Below are 16,444 nucleotides of genomic sequence, written 5' to 3'. Positions count from 1 at the left end.
AGAAGCAGAGATGTCTTCCCAATAGAATGTGCTATAAAAAAAAATGTTGAGATTCTGCTGCTTTGTCTGATAGGCATAATTTAATGTCTTGCTTATAATGCTGCATCTTAAGGAAAAATGTGCACTGTCCCATGTAGTTATTTACAATATATTACTAAATCTATGCAAATATATTTCCCTGAGCTTGGTATTATATAAGAAAGGTCAACAATGTTTGAAATATTTTGAAACACATTCCCAATATATTTTGTATGTAGCACTAATGTTCAGTGTAAAAATATATATCTTAATATATTTTGAGATATTTCTATTCATTTTATCTTGCTGTAGATTATTACAAGAAATATGCGAGGGGTTTTGCTTTAAGACTCTAGAAATTGGCCTATCAAGCTATGGCTTTTCATTCAGAGTGCTAATTATACTTTTGTTAAAAATGCAGCACTTAAATTGCCACATGACAGCACTATTTAACAAAATAAATTTTAATGGCAACCATTCAATACCATTCAATAGCAAACAGATAATCATTTAAGAAAAATCAAGGGAAAAAAGTTTGAGGTCTGTTTCCCGTGCGATTTTTTCACTGTTTCTTCCATTCACATATTTTTCCACTAACGTTTAAACGTAAGATCCTCAAATACTCTTTACTGTCCCATTTTGGGATAAATACTTGTCCCAGGGGACAAGTGGCTTTTTGTGAAAACTCTGGACATTTGATTCTATTTACACATCCTCTTGTCATTCCTACCTTAACATCCAGCTTTAACATTAACATCTTTTTTCCTACAGGTGAAGCTGCATCAGTGACGAGCAGGTTATAAAAACTTGTGCATCTCAGAAAGCAGTAGGAGGAGTTATAAAGGGAATGTGATGATTTTTCCTTTTTATCTCCCCAGTGCGCATTAGGGGCAACGTGTATTTTATCCACAGAAATATGGGGGCGGTTAATTCAGGACTTCCAAGCTGAAATATAAAGTGCTCCTAATGTTCATACAATATGACTGAAATACTCTACATTGCCCTAGCAAGTAACCGACATATTTCCACGCCTGTGGTTTCAAAATAAAGGTTCTGAAAATTAAATATAGTCAAGTGGTATATAGTAATGAAATTTTTACATCTTTAAGTGAATTCTCGTCATGTCATTTTAACAGAGAACCAAATGAATTCCGACATTCATTAGTGGTCTTACAGACCACATTTCTGAAGAAGATCCACGGGTTTTCAAGGCCAAAAGGAATCTCCCCTTCTACGTATTCCAACTTAAAAGTACCACAACACTTCACCAAGCAATTCCCAGACCACAACCAGCTGGCTGAATCACTTCAAGCAGCGAAGAAAACCAGTTAAGATCAACCATTAAATGCTAAACACAACACTTGGCTGTAGGAGTACCCAGAAAAGTCCAGCCACAAACAAGGGGACCCAGAAGCATTCTCCAGCTGCCGGTGCAGTCACAGCCCATGGCCAGATCCCAGTTCCATCCCTAAGAGATGGGCCAGATCAAGCTGAACTCACAGGACCAGATCTGTGGGTGATTTAACTTTGGACCCCGTGTCCAGCCCTGGGTGTAAGCCACGGGTAGGAAGAAAACAGGGTCAGGGTAAGACACTTCCCTCTCATCTTCTCCCAGGTCACAATTTCCTGTAGATCTACATTCCTACTGAAGCCCTCTACTGCCACTCTGTATCTTTTCCAAGTATTGCTAGGCATCTGATGAAATATTTAAGGCATGTAATGCCATTACTCTGTTGATGTTTTCATTCTCTGTGTGCAGGGCTGGTTATTATTAGAATTAATATTTTAATTTCTAACATGTTTCAGTCATCTCTGATGGGTTTTTACTCTACCGGTTCACATCAGTTCTTACCTATTACATTTATTTTAATATTAACCATGGTGGTATTACTCACTTTTATATTTCGACTGGTGATAAATTCATTTCAAAAATTAATTATATAGCTGATTTTTAATTCTAATTCCATCAAAGTGTAAGAACTGTTATTCTGAAAGTCTATTCAGGGTCATATTTTCCACAGAAAAGTCCCTGACTTTTGGGACCGTGAGACAGTTTGCATTTGCAAATCAAATAATGTAGTGTGCGTGTAATTACTTAATCAAAACTACATACACAGCCACTGGGCCTGGTAATATAATGCAGCATAATCCAGTTTTCAGCATCGGTATTCCTCACATTGTCTGCAAATCTTCCCGTTTTCCCCTTAACATGCTCGTGAGTACTTTGGTTTTCTTTTTCCATGCTTAGCATGGTCTACACTGCCTGTGGATCTCCTACATTTTCATTCATCTGAATTAGACAATAACACAATCCTTTGAATTGATAACATGCACATGAAGCTGTGTTTAGATCTAGGATAGTCCTGGTAAAAAAAACTGTGATTAAGTTCCTCTGCATGCTTAAACAGACCAAAAGTGTACAGAACCCTGAGAAAGTTGATGTTTGATACCACGACAAGCACTATCAATTCAGCATACTAACAAAATAAAGCTCTCAAAAGTTAAAACAGACTCTAAAAAAAAAAAAAAAAGAAAAAGAAAACCAAAATTTAAAAAACCCAATAACACTACAGCAGGAACAAGCTATGAATAATGCCTACAGCCGGCAGATTTTAAAATGAAATTATGTCTGGGAAAGTATTTTGAATTGTGTCCTTAATGCTTGGCAATAAGAACAAGACCTGCGTTCAAGACTGGAGTTACTTTCTCAGCATTATCCTTCTCTCACATGTACATCTGCATCACCACAAAGCTCACTGTCCGCATTTATCAAAGGCTGGGACTTTCCTTTGATGTCAGGGATGTCCACTACCAGCACTCTGGATCTCCTCACGTTGTTCACCTAATTCCAGTTCCTCTGGAACTTCCCGCGTCCCCCTGCGGATACACACAACACGTGGGAGGGACGTTTGATGCATGACGATCACCTTCCAGAAAACATCTGGACCTCAACCCCTAGAGCCCCAACAAAGCTCTTTTCTTTCACACATCCTGTTTCAGAAGGGGTGCAAAGGCACCCTGTTCCTCCTTCAGTACCAAAGCCACCCCACCTATTCCAACACTCACTGTGCTCTGTCTCTAAAGCACGTACAAAACCTGCAGAGATTCCAGGAGCCCTTTCAACAAAGATATTCACCAAACCCAAACATCAGGAGTTTCTGCAGATGGCTTTAGCCAACATCATCAAAAGCCAACATATTGCCTTCACATAGGAAAGGCTAATATATTAAGTATCATTTTCACGCTCTTGGAATGAATCTGCCAAATATCAACTTCACGTCGCAACGTTTCTTGGTGAAGGTACGGTGACCAGAATCTATTGGTATATTTAAATAGCAAGTCACTTTGATATTATGCTTCAAAACTAAACTAATTTAGTCAACTAATCTTGTTTATTTCCTAAATATTGTTAGTTTCTATCAGTCCGATGATTTTTTTCCAGACACTTACATAACAAGCATTAAAAAGATACATTTAGCAGCTACAACTGTTAACATAACAAAGGCTACAGAATCCAGAGGTTATTGCATTCTCCCAAAAGTACTTAAATAATAGCCTAAAATCTGAAGAATTACTTTAATACTTCAATAAAAATAACCCAATTCAAAACATTTTCAAGGAAACATAGCTCCTTGCTCTAGGCTACCGAATAATGGCTGAAAGAAAGTATATAGCTTGTCACTTCTGATTAGAGAACTGTGCCTCTGTGCTTTGAATGAGAGGCATGTCTGGTAATAGGAAGTGCAGATATTAAATTTAATAAAATAACATGGAATACGATATTTATGAAACTTGACCAAGTATAGCACAAAATGTAACATACATTACCCTGCTCAGTCAACTACTGTGGCCTAGCATCTAATGACAGACTTAATTTCTATTTTCCAAGGAGAGTACTACAAAAATATAATTTTCAGATTATACAAATATTTTATCGGACTACACAAAAAAAAATGTAACAAAAATTGCCTTACATATCTACGTGAATACAGAACAGCAGCAGAAATTTGTTAGACTACAAAACGTTCAGCCTTAAAATTCCACAGAAAGGCATTAGGTGCTGCAAACAATTAGTTACCAAGGCCCTGATGATAAACCATTACGGCATCATATGACCCACAGCATATTTCTTTCTCTCCAGGTGTAAGGATTCACTCAGTTTGGGGGTTTATTTGTTGGGCCTTCCTTGGTTGCCTTTTTAACACACAACCAGGATACAGCATTTACGTGCTGCTTATGTACAAGGAGATGCCTTATCTCTGCTTTTGTCTTAATTCTGGCATTCCAATGCAAATCCGAACAGCTTTGTCTTTCAATACATTTACCCTCAGCGTGTTTTTTCACAATTAAATAAGCTCCACACAGTATTTTCCATTTCCTTTCTAACGCAGAACTATGCTACCTGTGATATGACACATAAGGGATTTTAAAACAATTCCAAGAGCTAATCCCAGTAAACCCAGAATTAAAGTTCTTGTTTTCATATTTCACTTTCAAAATATTTAGAACTTTGACAGATATGACATTATGTTTTCATTAAAACAGTTGATTTCAAAATGCTGCACTGTGCAAAAACACCATAAACAGTTTATGATGAACTGCCACACTCTTAATTAAAACAATAAATCCAGTGCACAATATTTGTGCAGCCTCTGGTTTGACCTTTGCCTCTTGCTATCCACTACCAAAGCTGCTGCCTCATTCCGTGCACCAGATGTAGAAGGTTTTAAACCATGATCTGAAAGGCAGTAAAGATAAAATAAGAGAAAATGTGCCATTACTCTTTGCAGTTATGATTAATTCAGTTCATATTTTACAATCTGGTTATGGAGTAAAACTGCAGACTTTACATCAAGCATTTGCCATTCAATATACCAAATGTATAAAAATGCCTGATACTTTAGAAAATGGCACAAAGCTAATTCACAACCACCACATGAAGGACAGAAATAGGAATAATAAAAAAAGGACAGTAATTAGCTATCCATCTAAAATAACGAAGCTATTTCAGCCACTTGGTCAGTCTTGGCAAGAAACACATCTGTTACAACAAAACAAACTAATGCTCCCTTATCTCTCGACTACTTGATTTTAGATTAAAATATCCTTTAAAACAATCAGGTCCGCTCCACAAAGAGAAACCAAAGGTTATTAATTACTATGACATGCTGTAATGATCACAGATTTGTTGTGTTTTCCTGGAAACAAAGTCGAATGCAGAAACCACTCCAAGACCCAAGTACAGGAAATGAGCTGGGATCCTGGAGCACAAGCTGGTGTAGGCAGAAATCTTGCAGACAAGAAGATAAATTGAAAAGTCCTCACTCTGAGAGTGCTTATAGACTTATCAGTTTGTTACTTTAATCCTCCAGCTTCGTATACAGTAAAGCCTCCAGGAGCAAACACCCGTTTGGTAGATTCAAACGTGACTATTCATTGCATCCTTAATAAATCCCTTTTCTGTCAAAAGAAATCAATTGACCAAACGAAGCCAATAGAGCTCGTTCTCACATTTATGGAAAATTGGCTCAAAATATATTTCTGCCTTAGGATGAAAGGGAGAAAACACTGTACGTTGCCAAATTAAGGACTTCATGATTCAAATGCAAGCCCATTCATGGCTTTAAACAGTTAAGGTTTCCTTTCATAGAGTAATCCCCCACACAGCATTCCAGAGAAGGAGGACCTCCTCTTTGCTCGTTCTTTGATTTGCCCACAGTCAGAAAGAAACATCTCTCCCCATGGTTAGGTCCCAGAGCTAGTCATGCTGCAGTTTACAAGACACCAGGTGTTTGAGGAGGTAGGGCAGTGCTCAGGAGTGGATTTTGAGTACTTCCTTTACTCCCCAATTTCATTTACAAATCAAGGGGGGAAAAAAAGGAAGGAATACACACGAAACTTTCCCCAGCGTTGTTTTCTTACACAATAGCCATTACGCATTCAAAATCCAAGTGCGTTGCTCTAGAAAGCCGTAGATCACTTTTCTACGTCATTCAAAAAACAACACAAAAGCTCACATTCAATGCATGAGTTTTGCAAGGACACAAAAGGAAACACATATATCTGCTTTCCTGCACACTGAGAAATTGGAAAATAAATTTTAAAAGGCAAGACGTTATAAAACAAAAAAATCCACCGCTTTAAGAACTTTAGCATCTTTGTCAATATTGGTAACTCTTCCTTGGATTGACTTTTTTTTTAAGAGACACGCAAAATAATTGCATGATGATCACTCAGAACAAAAAACTGAACAAGTCCAAACTATAAACAATTTTAATTCCCCAAAAGTAGCTTCCAACATTTATGGGGGGGATCACAAACACGCAGTTAGCACTGACTTCAAAGTTTATGAAGAGGCATTTTACTCTGAGAGATTCACTTGTTTTATTGGCATTATCAGAGGTCACACAGAAGCAAATCTAAAACTTCTGTGGAACATTTATAATATGAAATAAGAAAAGAGTTTTAAAATTTAAAGATTCTTGTCCATCTTAAGCAAATTTGTCTTCCAGATCAACATTTTCCTATTTCTAAAGGGATGGTGGGGCATGCAATGATGCTTCTGTAACATTTCAAATTGTTAGCTAATTTCTGCAAAGTATAAAACATTCTTTCAGACTAAACAGGCAACAGGAAAATTATAAAGACATCCCTTTGTGATATACACACTGCTGTACTTCTTAAAAACAGCAACCAAGAAGGGAAGTGTCTGCACATTTTTACATTTACCTGAATTCTCCCGTAGAAAATATGCAATCTATTTCAAGGGGTTGAAGATTCCTCTCCATGTTCTTTTCATTGCTTCATCCAAACATTTAACGTGTTTTAACAAGGCCTTCCTAGCTCAAGATATTTTTGCCAGCTCGTTGCTTTAAAAGTACCTCATTCTGAGAGCTGCAGATCACTCTGCCATAGCTTTCATAGAAATTTTCAAAGATAAGCTGAAGTCCAACTCATCACCAAATAAACACTATTGTCTCAAACACTCCTCTCTAAATCTCGCAGACAAAGTGGAGGATTTTTATATCAGCCATACATATTCATGGGCTCCACGCACATACCTTTTCTGTCAGGAAGGACTGGATGTTTTCCACAGACAGGTAGAAAGACAAAGGCACAAAGAACTCAGCAAAGCTGCGACACACCCCTATAAATCCTGTCCCCAAGTGGGTTGGGGCTGCAGCACCAGTTGCACCCACTTAGCCTAATGAGGTTCTGTAGCAGGTGTGGGGTGGATGAGGAAGGGAGAAGCGTCGAGTTAGGGGGATTTGCTGGTTGGGACTTTTGTCTTAGTATTAAGATTGTGTGAGGTTGCACCTGGGTTGCTGTAATTTCACCTGAAACCTTTCCACGGTGTCCTCTGACCCAGCTGGATCCCATCACCCAGATTGGCTCTGCAGGTGAAACCCATGTCAGAATCCCAGAGCTCCTTAAACCACCCAGCCAAAAAGGGACCTGGAGCCAGAATACTGCACAGATGCTGGGACAACTTCCAAATTACTAATTAATCCTTAATGCCTTCACAATACTGAAGTTGTTCCTACAGCATATCAGCCATGATGCTTTAGGAACAAATATTAAAATTGCAGGAGAGCACTGTCAAAATGTAACTTCAATTTAATATAGCTTTTTTCAAAGCAGAAATCTTGACCCTGACAAACTCACCCCTGGAGTTAAAACTTTCTAATGGACACCTGTAAACATATCCAAGTGATGACTGGGGGGTTTTTTTTTTAATGCGGTCACCAAAATGCGAAACAAACAATGTGCCCTTCTGCTATAGATTTCTAGCAAAGAAAGTAAAAGTCAAAGCTTCCAAAAAACAGCTGCAAGAACATTAAACATTAGCTAATAGCGTATTTCCTGTAATCTAGTTCTGAAAAACACTTAAAAACTAAAATGTGTTATTTGAAACAGTAATTTCATGAACTTTGAAGTTTTAGCCCATAAAAATAGGTGATGTTTGACAATTTTTCAAGACACGGAAAAACGTTGTTTTTTTTTTAATTGGAAAGGTTGGGCAACATTAAATTAAGGGTGATGCATATGTTGCTATAACAATATTTGCATGCCTACAGCACAAGAGTCCATCCTTTTAGAAGAAAACATTGCTCCACAGAGTACATTGCATAGGGCATGAAATTTAAATAAACTTTAAATAGGAATTTTGCCTCAAGATCTACTCCACTCCAGCTTCTGGCAGATGTTTTTTTTTCTGAAGAAAATGGTTTCTATCCTGTGCAACAATTAATTTCCTTTCCCTTTCCTTCCTGGGAGAAGGGGCTGGTCAACTGGGGGAAGATTTCTGGTGTAGGCACCTTCACCAGAAATGGCTTTACCTTGCCAATTAAAGTTGTGGAGCTCTGATCTGAAGAGAGCAGTGAATACATGACAGAAATTAATCCTGACACATCTATATACAGCACACACACGAACACAGGGAAGTAAAAACAGGCAGCAAAACCCTCTCCATCCTTTTCAACCATGAAATATCTGCATTAGTTTTCTCCTGCTGGATCCCATTTATGTGTGCAAAGAGAAGTTATGCCCAGAAGGATGAAAGAACCAAGCCCAGCCCTGGGTTCATGACAAGTACAGAACCAACCACGATTAGTCCAAACTTCCAGCCCAACCACCTGAGGAGCTGCATGAAGTCAGACAAAGGGAATGAAGTCACTACGGGGAATTTCCATCGGGTCAGCTGACAGTCAACCAGCTGGAAAGGATAATTATACATTCAGCATGATGCGAGACCACATTCTTGCAACTCTTTTAATGATCCTGTAAAAAGAATGATGAGAGAATGGAGAGAAAAAAAACAGATTCCCTTTCTTGTTCAAAGTACTCGCTTTTCTCCCCAGTATTATCGTCGCCATAGCACATTACTCTAACACTTCAATTAAGAGCAAATAAATTTCATTCTAAACAAAATTGTAAGGGATACATATCCAGCAAAGGAATCTGTGAACTGCTCAAAATATTAAAGCTTCAAATTTTCAAAACTGCGCATCTCTTCAGGATTTTACTTCAGTTGGAAACTGCTGATGCTCAGAACATTAAAACAAACAGGCCCTTTTCTCCATGTTATATTGGAATTAGAGATGGAGTCTGGATTGCACGCTGCCTGACTTTGCCTCTAAATCAAGAGACTTTAAAAGTAATCACTCACAGATTTCTAAATTTAGAATAGTCATGATCTCAACTGGCTGAATAAAACAGTCCACAAATGTTACTTCAGTCCATAAATACTGAAAGATGGCATCTGTTGGTCTTCAGCAGAGAAATATTCTGTGCTTTAAAAGGCCAATATATACAGTGCACTAATAACTGGCAGAAATTAATCTATAACAGCAGGTCTAGGTTTTAAAAGTTCTCATGGAACTAAAAAGATTAGGAATTTTTCTTTAAAATAAAAATGAATTCCTTGGAGGTGAGGTCACATGACATATTAGCATTTATGTAAATTTAGAAGACAAATATTAAACACGCTCCCTAGCACAACATTCTGAGTTGCGTATTTCCAAAGTTCTTCTGTGAGCTGAACTTTCCTATTATCTTCTTTATCCTGACTTGAATAGCAAAGATTTAAAGAACTGGAGAAAAGCAGATTAAGAGAAATAAAATACACGCCTGAGTCACAATATTCTTTAACCTTCAATCAGAGACCTTGCAAGAAAACTGGGCATGTGAAGATCAGCATGTGAAAGATGGCATCCATTAAGGTTTATGCTGCAATGGCTTTAGGGTTCATGAATAGCAAAAAATGAGCTCAGTCAGGAAAAGTGGTTGAATAAAACTGAGAAGAAATACAGTATCCACGCAAGGCCTAAGAAGTCCACCTGCCTACGAACTCAGTTAATGCTGTTTTCCTATTACAAAACTAAGGAATTATTATTATTTGTTTAATTTTAAAGCAGATAGGTGAGGAAAATCTACATTTTCCGGACTATTATAGTCAGGTAACAAGTCTGTCCTTACTGGGAAATGTATTTCAGGCATGGAACAAAGGAAATAGCAATTAAGCACTACCTTCAGTGAATTCCAGCTCAGTAAACACACAAGTATCTGTAGAGCTAAGAAATTCCTACTGCAGCAAAGGAATAGGAAGGGAAAAGCCTGAAACTTTGTACAGTTTATATAACCAAGGATTTCTTTTCCATTCAATAGATGAACCCCAACATTCAAGGAATGTAAATAGGATAAATGTTTTGGTGATCCAAAATAGTAGGTGGTAAATGAGTAGCATAGCTCTCTCTGCCTCCCTGCTCAATTGTCAGCTTTAGGAATACCCTGGGACCAACCAAAAGTCCTTGCTGAGCACATCTGCATGCCCAGGAAAAGTCTTCAGTGGTCCCAAACATCAGCTCCTGGCAGTTGGTCCGTGATTACTTGGTAGATGTAGGTGACTGATTTAAAAACACAGATCTGAGGAAAGTATTTGAATGAAAAATAACCTTGAATTACATCAGCTAACAGCCAAGAGTCTTTGTAAAAGAAAAAGATATGCTTTTCTGATAATGTCAGAATATAATCTCCCTTTTTAAGACCGCAGAAAACGACTCCTGTTTGCTAAGATGACTAAACAAATAATGAATTATTTTCCAGTGTTTTCATAACTTTTGTTTGAAAATACACATCAGACATTGAAGTTCCTGCAGTTATAAGTAAGAAGACAAGACTCTTGCAATAGCACAGTGACTAAAACTCTCCCTGAATGAACAATCTGTATCTTTATGATGCTGACCCAGGAAATCCCAAATACCATACCCGGAACTACAGAAAACCTTTAATAACTCTATTATCTTTGTAGGTTAAAGGAAACACTTTATAAACCTCATGTGAAAGGGGTTGATCCCACTCGATACCTATATGTGAAACAAATGAGCCATCATAGAGAACCACAATGAAGTAAATAAATTTCTTTCTGAATCTTTATGTTTTCTTTCTCAACAGCTCAATTTTTTCAATCTGATTTGATTTTTTGTGTGTGTGTCAACGTGGAAATGCAGAGCTGTCACCCAAAATAACTGTGGAGAAACTGTTTAAAACAAAGACAATTGGCCTTAGCACTGAATCACTGAGACACTGAATCGTTTGGATTGTGAGCCTTAATTTGCACTGCATCACACATTAACAGTGCCAAATGGGAACAATTCAATACAAGTCACACTCAACTCCGGAAAATTTTGTATTCTAGTTGGACTTCTGTGAGTATTATTTAAGAAAACATATCCATTTTTCATGAGGAATTCTTGATTTATCCCTGGGGGAAACAAACAAACAAACAAACAAACAAACAAATAAAAACAAAACACTCTTCTTAAAAAAATTAACAGAGGCTTTAAGATGCTTCTCCTAAACTAAGTTACCTGGCAAATCAGTGCTACTGCACATGAATAAACATTGTTTTAAAAATCATACAAAATGAGCTGCATTTTGTCCTTATTAAAGTTCCACCACTGGGACAGGAGAAAAAAAGAATAGTGATACATCTCCATCTAATTTTTTATGTCTTTCTCGGTGGCATTATAGGACTAACATATTCTCCCTCTCAACTTTTTTATTTTTTTTTTTTTAATTGTGGGAGCACCACTGGGAGCAGGTGCCTTGAAGTGGGGGCACATACCGAGCCTGACCTCCCTATGAACAGCTCTGAATTCCCTGATCTTGTTATGAATATTTTTTCTTCAAATGCAAAGCTGCAAAAGGCATGAAAGCTAAAGTAATTCAATTAAGTATCTATTCTGAGCTGGAAAAGACCATTTTGTTAGAAGCAATGGAGCACTAGTTTAACCCTGGTGCTCAGAATTCCCAAGCAAGTCAGCACATTAAGCCAGCTCTTCAACTTAAGAACAATTACTGTCATTTATCAGCCTGAATAGCAATAATGCACAAATCGACAGCTTTCAAGAGGCAAAGACCGAGCTAGGTGTAATGATATGCAAAGCCACAGCACTCTACATTTTGAACTGTCTTCAGCCCATCAATATATCTCCAAGTACCTACAATTTATCAATACAAATGTGGTACCCAATGAAGGCAGGACCAAAAAGATAAATATGAACAGGATGGAATAAAAGGTTCAAGAATGTTTGAATTTTGTAATGATGAAGTGCAGATCACATTCTTACAGCATTCTACATGCAGTGACCTGATCACATCACATTTCCCTCAGCAAGAGGAAACTAGGATAAGAGATAATCTTTCGTTCAGGTAGTTGTAAGCAGCTGCTTCGCTATTTGGCCTTTTTTTGTTGTTGACTTCTCCTTTCATTTCTAGTTTTTCTTTTTTCCCCTGCCATTCCTATTTCAAATGTGCATCTATGCAGAAGTTACGCAGACAGGGTTACTTTTATTGAAATATATAATTAACATATCATCATTTTATCTCGACAAAGCATAGCATATACGGAGAGCATCATTTGTGTGTCTTTACCTTACAAACTGATTTTAGTAGCAATTGAAGGACTGAAGGAACTGTTGAAATTATCTAAAAGCATACATAGCAAATAGCATTCAGCTCATGAGTCTCCAGCCTATAGAACTGATTTCCTCTGATTTCCCTGATCCAATTGTTTGGGGATTTTGTTGTTGACTTTTTTGGCTTTTTTAGCATTACAGCTTCCTTGTGAAGAGAACCTTTCAGCTACCAGAGCTATTGCAGTGCTCAGGTATTCAGATTCCCTTTCTCATACAGGCAGGAATGGGCATCTGGATTAGCAGCTCACATATACAGGGAATTACAGGATTTCTATGTTTTACCATGACAAAAAAAAAAAAAATCAAGATTATAATTATTTCACCTGCAAGTCTGGCAGTTCTACCTGAAACACCTTGTTTTATAATATCTTTTCATTATCTAGTTCCTACTTTCTATTATTATACCATGTAAACTGTAATACATAGCCCTATCTTAATGCAAAATTTCAAGGTATTCCCTTGAATTCAACATCTACTCTGAAATGTATTTTGCACAGGGGGTATCACTGTGCAAGTTATTTTTCCACACTATTTTCATCTTCAAAAACTTAATCATTTTATAGAAAGTACTATCATGTCCAGATGGATGAAGTGAGCAGAACCAAAAGAGGGTTTTCCAAAGAGAAAAAGAGTCTTGTAGGTGAAGAACAGAGAGCAGGAGCTCTGGAGTTTATTCTGAGCTCTGCTACAAACTTCTCACAGATGAACACACCCCTAAAATCTGTGCGTCCTCAGTGTCCCCACAGACAGCTCTTTTGTAAACACAGGGAAAAGCTTCTTCAGGGACAGGGGACAGTCACTGCTCGGTGGAAAACACGACGCCCTGATCTATGGATATCTGTGTGGTATTCCTGAGCTGGGAACTCGAAGAGCATTGTCTTCAGCCTTCATCAGACAGAATTTACTGTATCATATGAGGATAGAGAGCTCAGAGTTGAGAGGACTGAACAGAAGCCTTCACATTATTTAAAATGCAATTTGAAAAATAAACACAATTTCCTCACATCGTTGTAGAATTCATTCATCTTCCTCTGACATTTGGGGGAGGGGATACATTCAGATGCTTTGAGTTTATCTCTCAAAACCTTCTTTTTGTTCCTGGCAACTTCTTTCACAAACTTTTACCTTCCTACCAAGGGGGCTCATTCCATGCTCTTAAGCATATCTGTCTTTCAGACAGCAGCTGCTGGGAAGGGTGCAGAGATCCAGAGATCCAACGTCTCCAAGTGTGAAATGAACCGAGCCAAAGAGATCCTTTGACTGTGACCTTTGTTATACTGCTAATGACAACTGTTCGCCAGTTTGGTACACTTACCAGTTAATGATATGAGAATTCCTTCACAAGTAATCCACTACCAAGGTGACTGAAGAAATAATAAGCAGGGCCATCCCATTTCAAGGCAAAACAAAGAGAAATCTACCGCTGATTACGACAGGACAGTTTTGAGAACTTCAGAACGGCTCTCTTTGCTCCAGTGTTGTGCTTTCAGCTCAGTTAGCAATGCATATGGAGGAATCCACCCTAATGGAAACATAATAGCATTATTTTCCAAGAAGGTGAATGGGAAACTAAGCAGAACACAATGGATGCTTATTTTGATTTATATCTCTCTTACTTGTTCCTGCGTTGGCAACACAATTTTTCACGTCTCCTGTTACTTGGTATTTCCTCTCATCCAACCACTCCTGCAGCTGTATTATTGTATTTTTAAAATCTCATTTTCTCTTTTTAAATTATGCTTATATCATTCAGTAATTACGAGAACACACTGTTCAAAGCCAAAAGTTTCAGAATACCAAGGGAAACAAAAAGAACAAAAAATGCATTTTTTTTTAAAAATGCTTTAAACCAATATAATTTTTTTTTAAATCAGAAATGCAATGGTCATTGCTCTGGAATAATCCTGTAAGCAATGGGTCTAAAGCTACAGTCCCAAAAGAAATTTCATCCCTTCTCTTTCTAATATGCTTGTGTTCAACCTCTATACTGTTATCAAGCTCTATTACTCTTGTCTAATAGCAGCATCAGAAATGCAAATTTACTACAAAAATCCAAGGGATAAAACATTACATTGATAAAAAATAAATAAATTATTCAGAAGAAGAGGCTAGTACTCTCAAATAAAAGTGCAACCTGAACAACCTAAATGACACGTTATTCTGTCAAGTCCCTTTGTTTATTTCTTATGCCAAAACTGACTGAGAGTTTGGTTTCACTTCGTATGAATTCAATACAAAACTTCCATATTTTCTTTGAAAAAGCACAGGAAGATCTTCTGAAGTGAAATGATATCTTTTGCTGGAACAACTTCCGATTTCTCTCTTCCTTGGCCGATGTAATAAGCAGAAACAAAATGGTAAGAAAAAAATAAAATAGTTACAGTTTCAGCGACCAATTAACTTGTAAACTGAGGTGTACAAACAACAAAATAGGCGTCAAACCCTCTCAGACTGAAGAAAAACTTCTTGACTCTCGTTACTCTTGGAAGTATCCATGCAGTAATTTAGAAGACAGTGCAAACTCACAGACTGAAAAGAATAGAGGGCAAATCAGGGCTAATTCAGGGATTCAGACCCAATGTTGATGTATTTGCACACGCTACAACCCAAATAGGAGGGTTTTCTTCAATGTCATCTCATTACTCTGCAAGGGAGGAAAACAGACAGTTCAATCACAAAATCATAATGCTTAAGCAGCATGAAATCATAAAGCTAGCAACAAAACAGGTGAAGCATGCTACATTTATGATTCATATGCTTCCTTTCACCCTAGCCCAGCATTGGTTTACTCAGAGCCCTAAATGGCCAGTCCCTGCTGGTCTCCCCAGCACAAGAGGAGTGAGCAGTATTGTCCTTTTGGGTGTACTTACTGCACTGCACTCCATCAGGTAAAAATAATGCACATGAATACTTTAACTGTTTAGCCAACTGTACACATAGGTTCCAAGATCCTGGAAATAGGATTGTGGTTTAGACATGTACATAAAGCTGAATGCATACAAATAATCTTTACGGTCATATTTTAGATCCACCGGAATTGGTATACAGCTACAATATAGTTTGGTGGGTTTACTTTGCTACAGTAATCCAAATTCCCTTAAAAAAATTATGTGAACCAATATAAAAATAATTATTTGCAAAATCATATCTATAAAAGAAAATGTGGACTTTCTTTGTTCATTTAGTTTTCTTAGAGATTCTTCAAATATTTTGTGATTTTGAGATCATCAGTGTTGATATTCTCAAGCACGTGAAGGGCAAGAACAGCTTGAAAGAGGTGTACAAATCCAGAGTAGAAACAATTTAGAGAAAACTCTCAACTCTTATCTCATGCCTCCACATGGTGAAATAGGCATTTCCAGCTAAGATACTAAAACCAGAACGTCAGCAAATCAACTGGTACATTTCCTCTCTGTGATAAGGCTGGACTGAACACAGAGAGGAGGAGGAGATGGAAAGGACAGCTCTGATCACCTCAGGTGGGCTGGAGACCTCAGTCTCTGCAGCAGCTCATGTGGGTGAGTAAAGAACTGGCCTGCAGAATTCAATCCACTTATTATCACCCCACATCTTCCTGTCAATTCCTAACAAAGGGATAGTATTATCTGGAGTGACTAAATAATCTAAAAGAAGTGAACCAGGCTCCCAACTGCCTTTGTATAAATTTCAGCCGCGTCTCATATACTGGCATTTGTTCATTACAAGGTAAATACACCTGCTATACTGCCATCTGTTGTCAATCAATAATCCACAACATCAACAAAATTTCTGCTTTGTTTTCAAGATAACATGGTTGCTCTCAAGAATTATTTGAACCAGCTTGTCGTATGTAACATAAATGTAATAAAGATGTCTTTTTCAAGATGTACTTACAATATTCTTTAGCATATGAAACTTGTTGCAGTCAAAAAGAAAACCTAATGATACAGGAACTAATGGAATATGTA

At 37.5% G+C, this 16,444-nt stretch overlaps 1 long non-coding RNA gene across 1 annotated transcript in view; it reads right to left on the bottom strand.

The window, feature by feature from the left end:
• LOC136295738 (uncharacterized) overlaps nt 1-7,131 on the bottom strand; it is a 198,835-nt gene extending 191,704 nt beyond the window's left edge. The window contains exon 1 of the long non-coding RNA XR_010722784.1: nt 7,080-7,131. This is a non-coding gene — a long non-coding RNA (uncharacterized lncRNA). The remainder of the gene's footprint in view (nt 1-7,079) is intronic.
• Nucleotides 7,132-16,444: the final 9,313 nt, after the last annotated feature.

This window comes from Chamaea fasciata, unplaced genomic scaffold (genome assembly GCF_029207755.1).
Source record: "Chamaea fasciata isolate MVZ Bird 193981 ecotype frontalis unplaced genomic scaffold, bChaFas1.0.hap1 SCAF_12, whole genome shotgun sequence".
In the NCBI taxonomy this organism is placed as follows: Eukaryota; Metazoa; Chordata; class Aves; order Passeriformes; family Sylviidae; genus Chamaea; species Chamaea fasciata.
The sequence above is the reverse complement of the archived record's forward strand: the minus strand, read 5'-3'. Positions and strand labels throughout refer to the sequence as shown.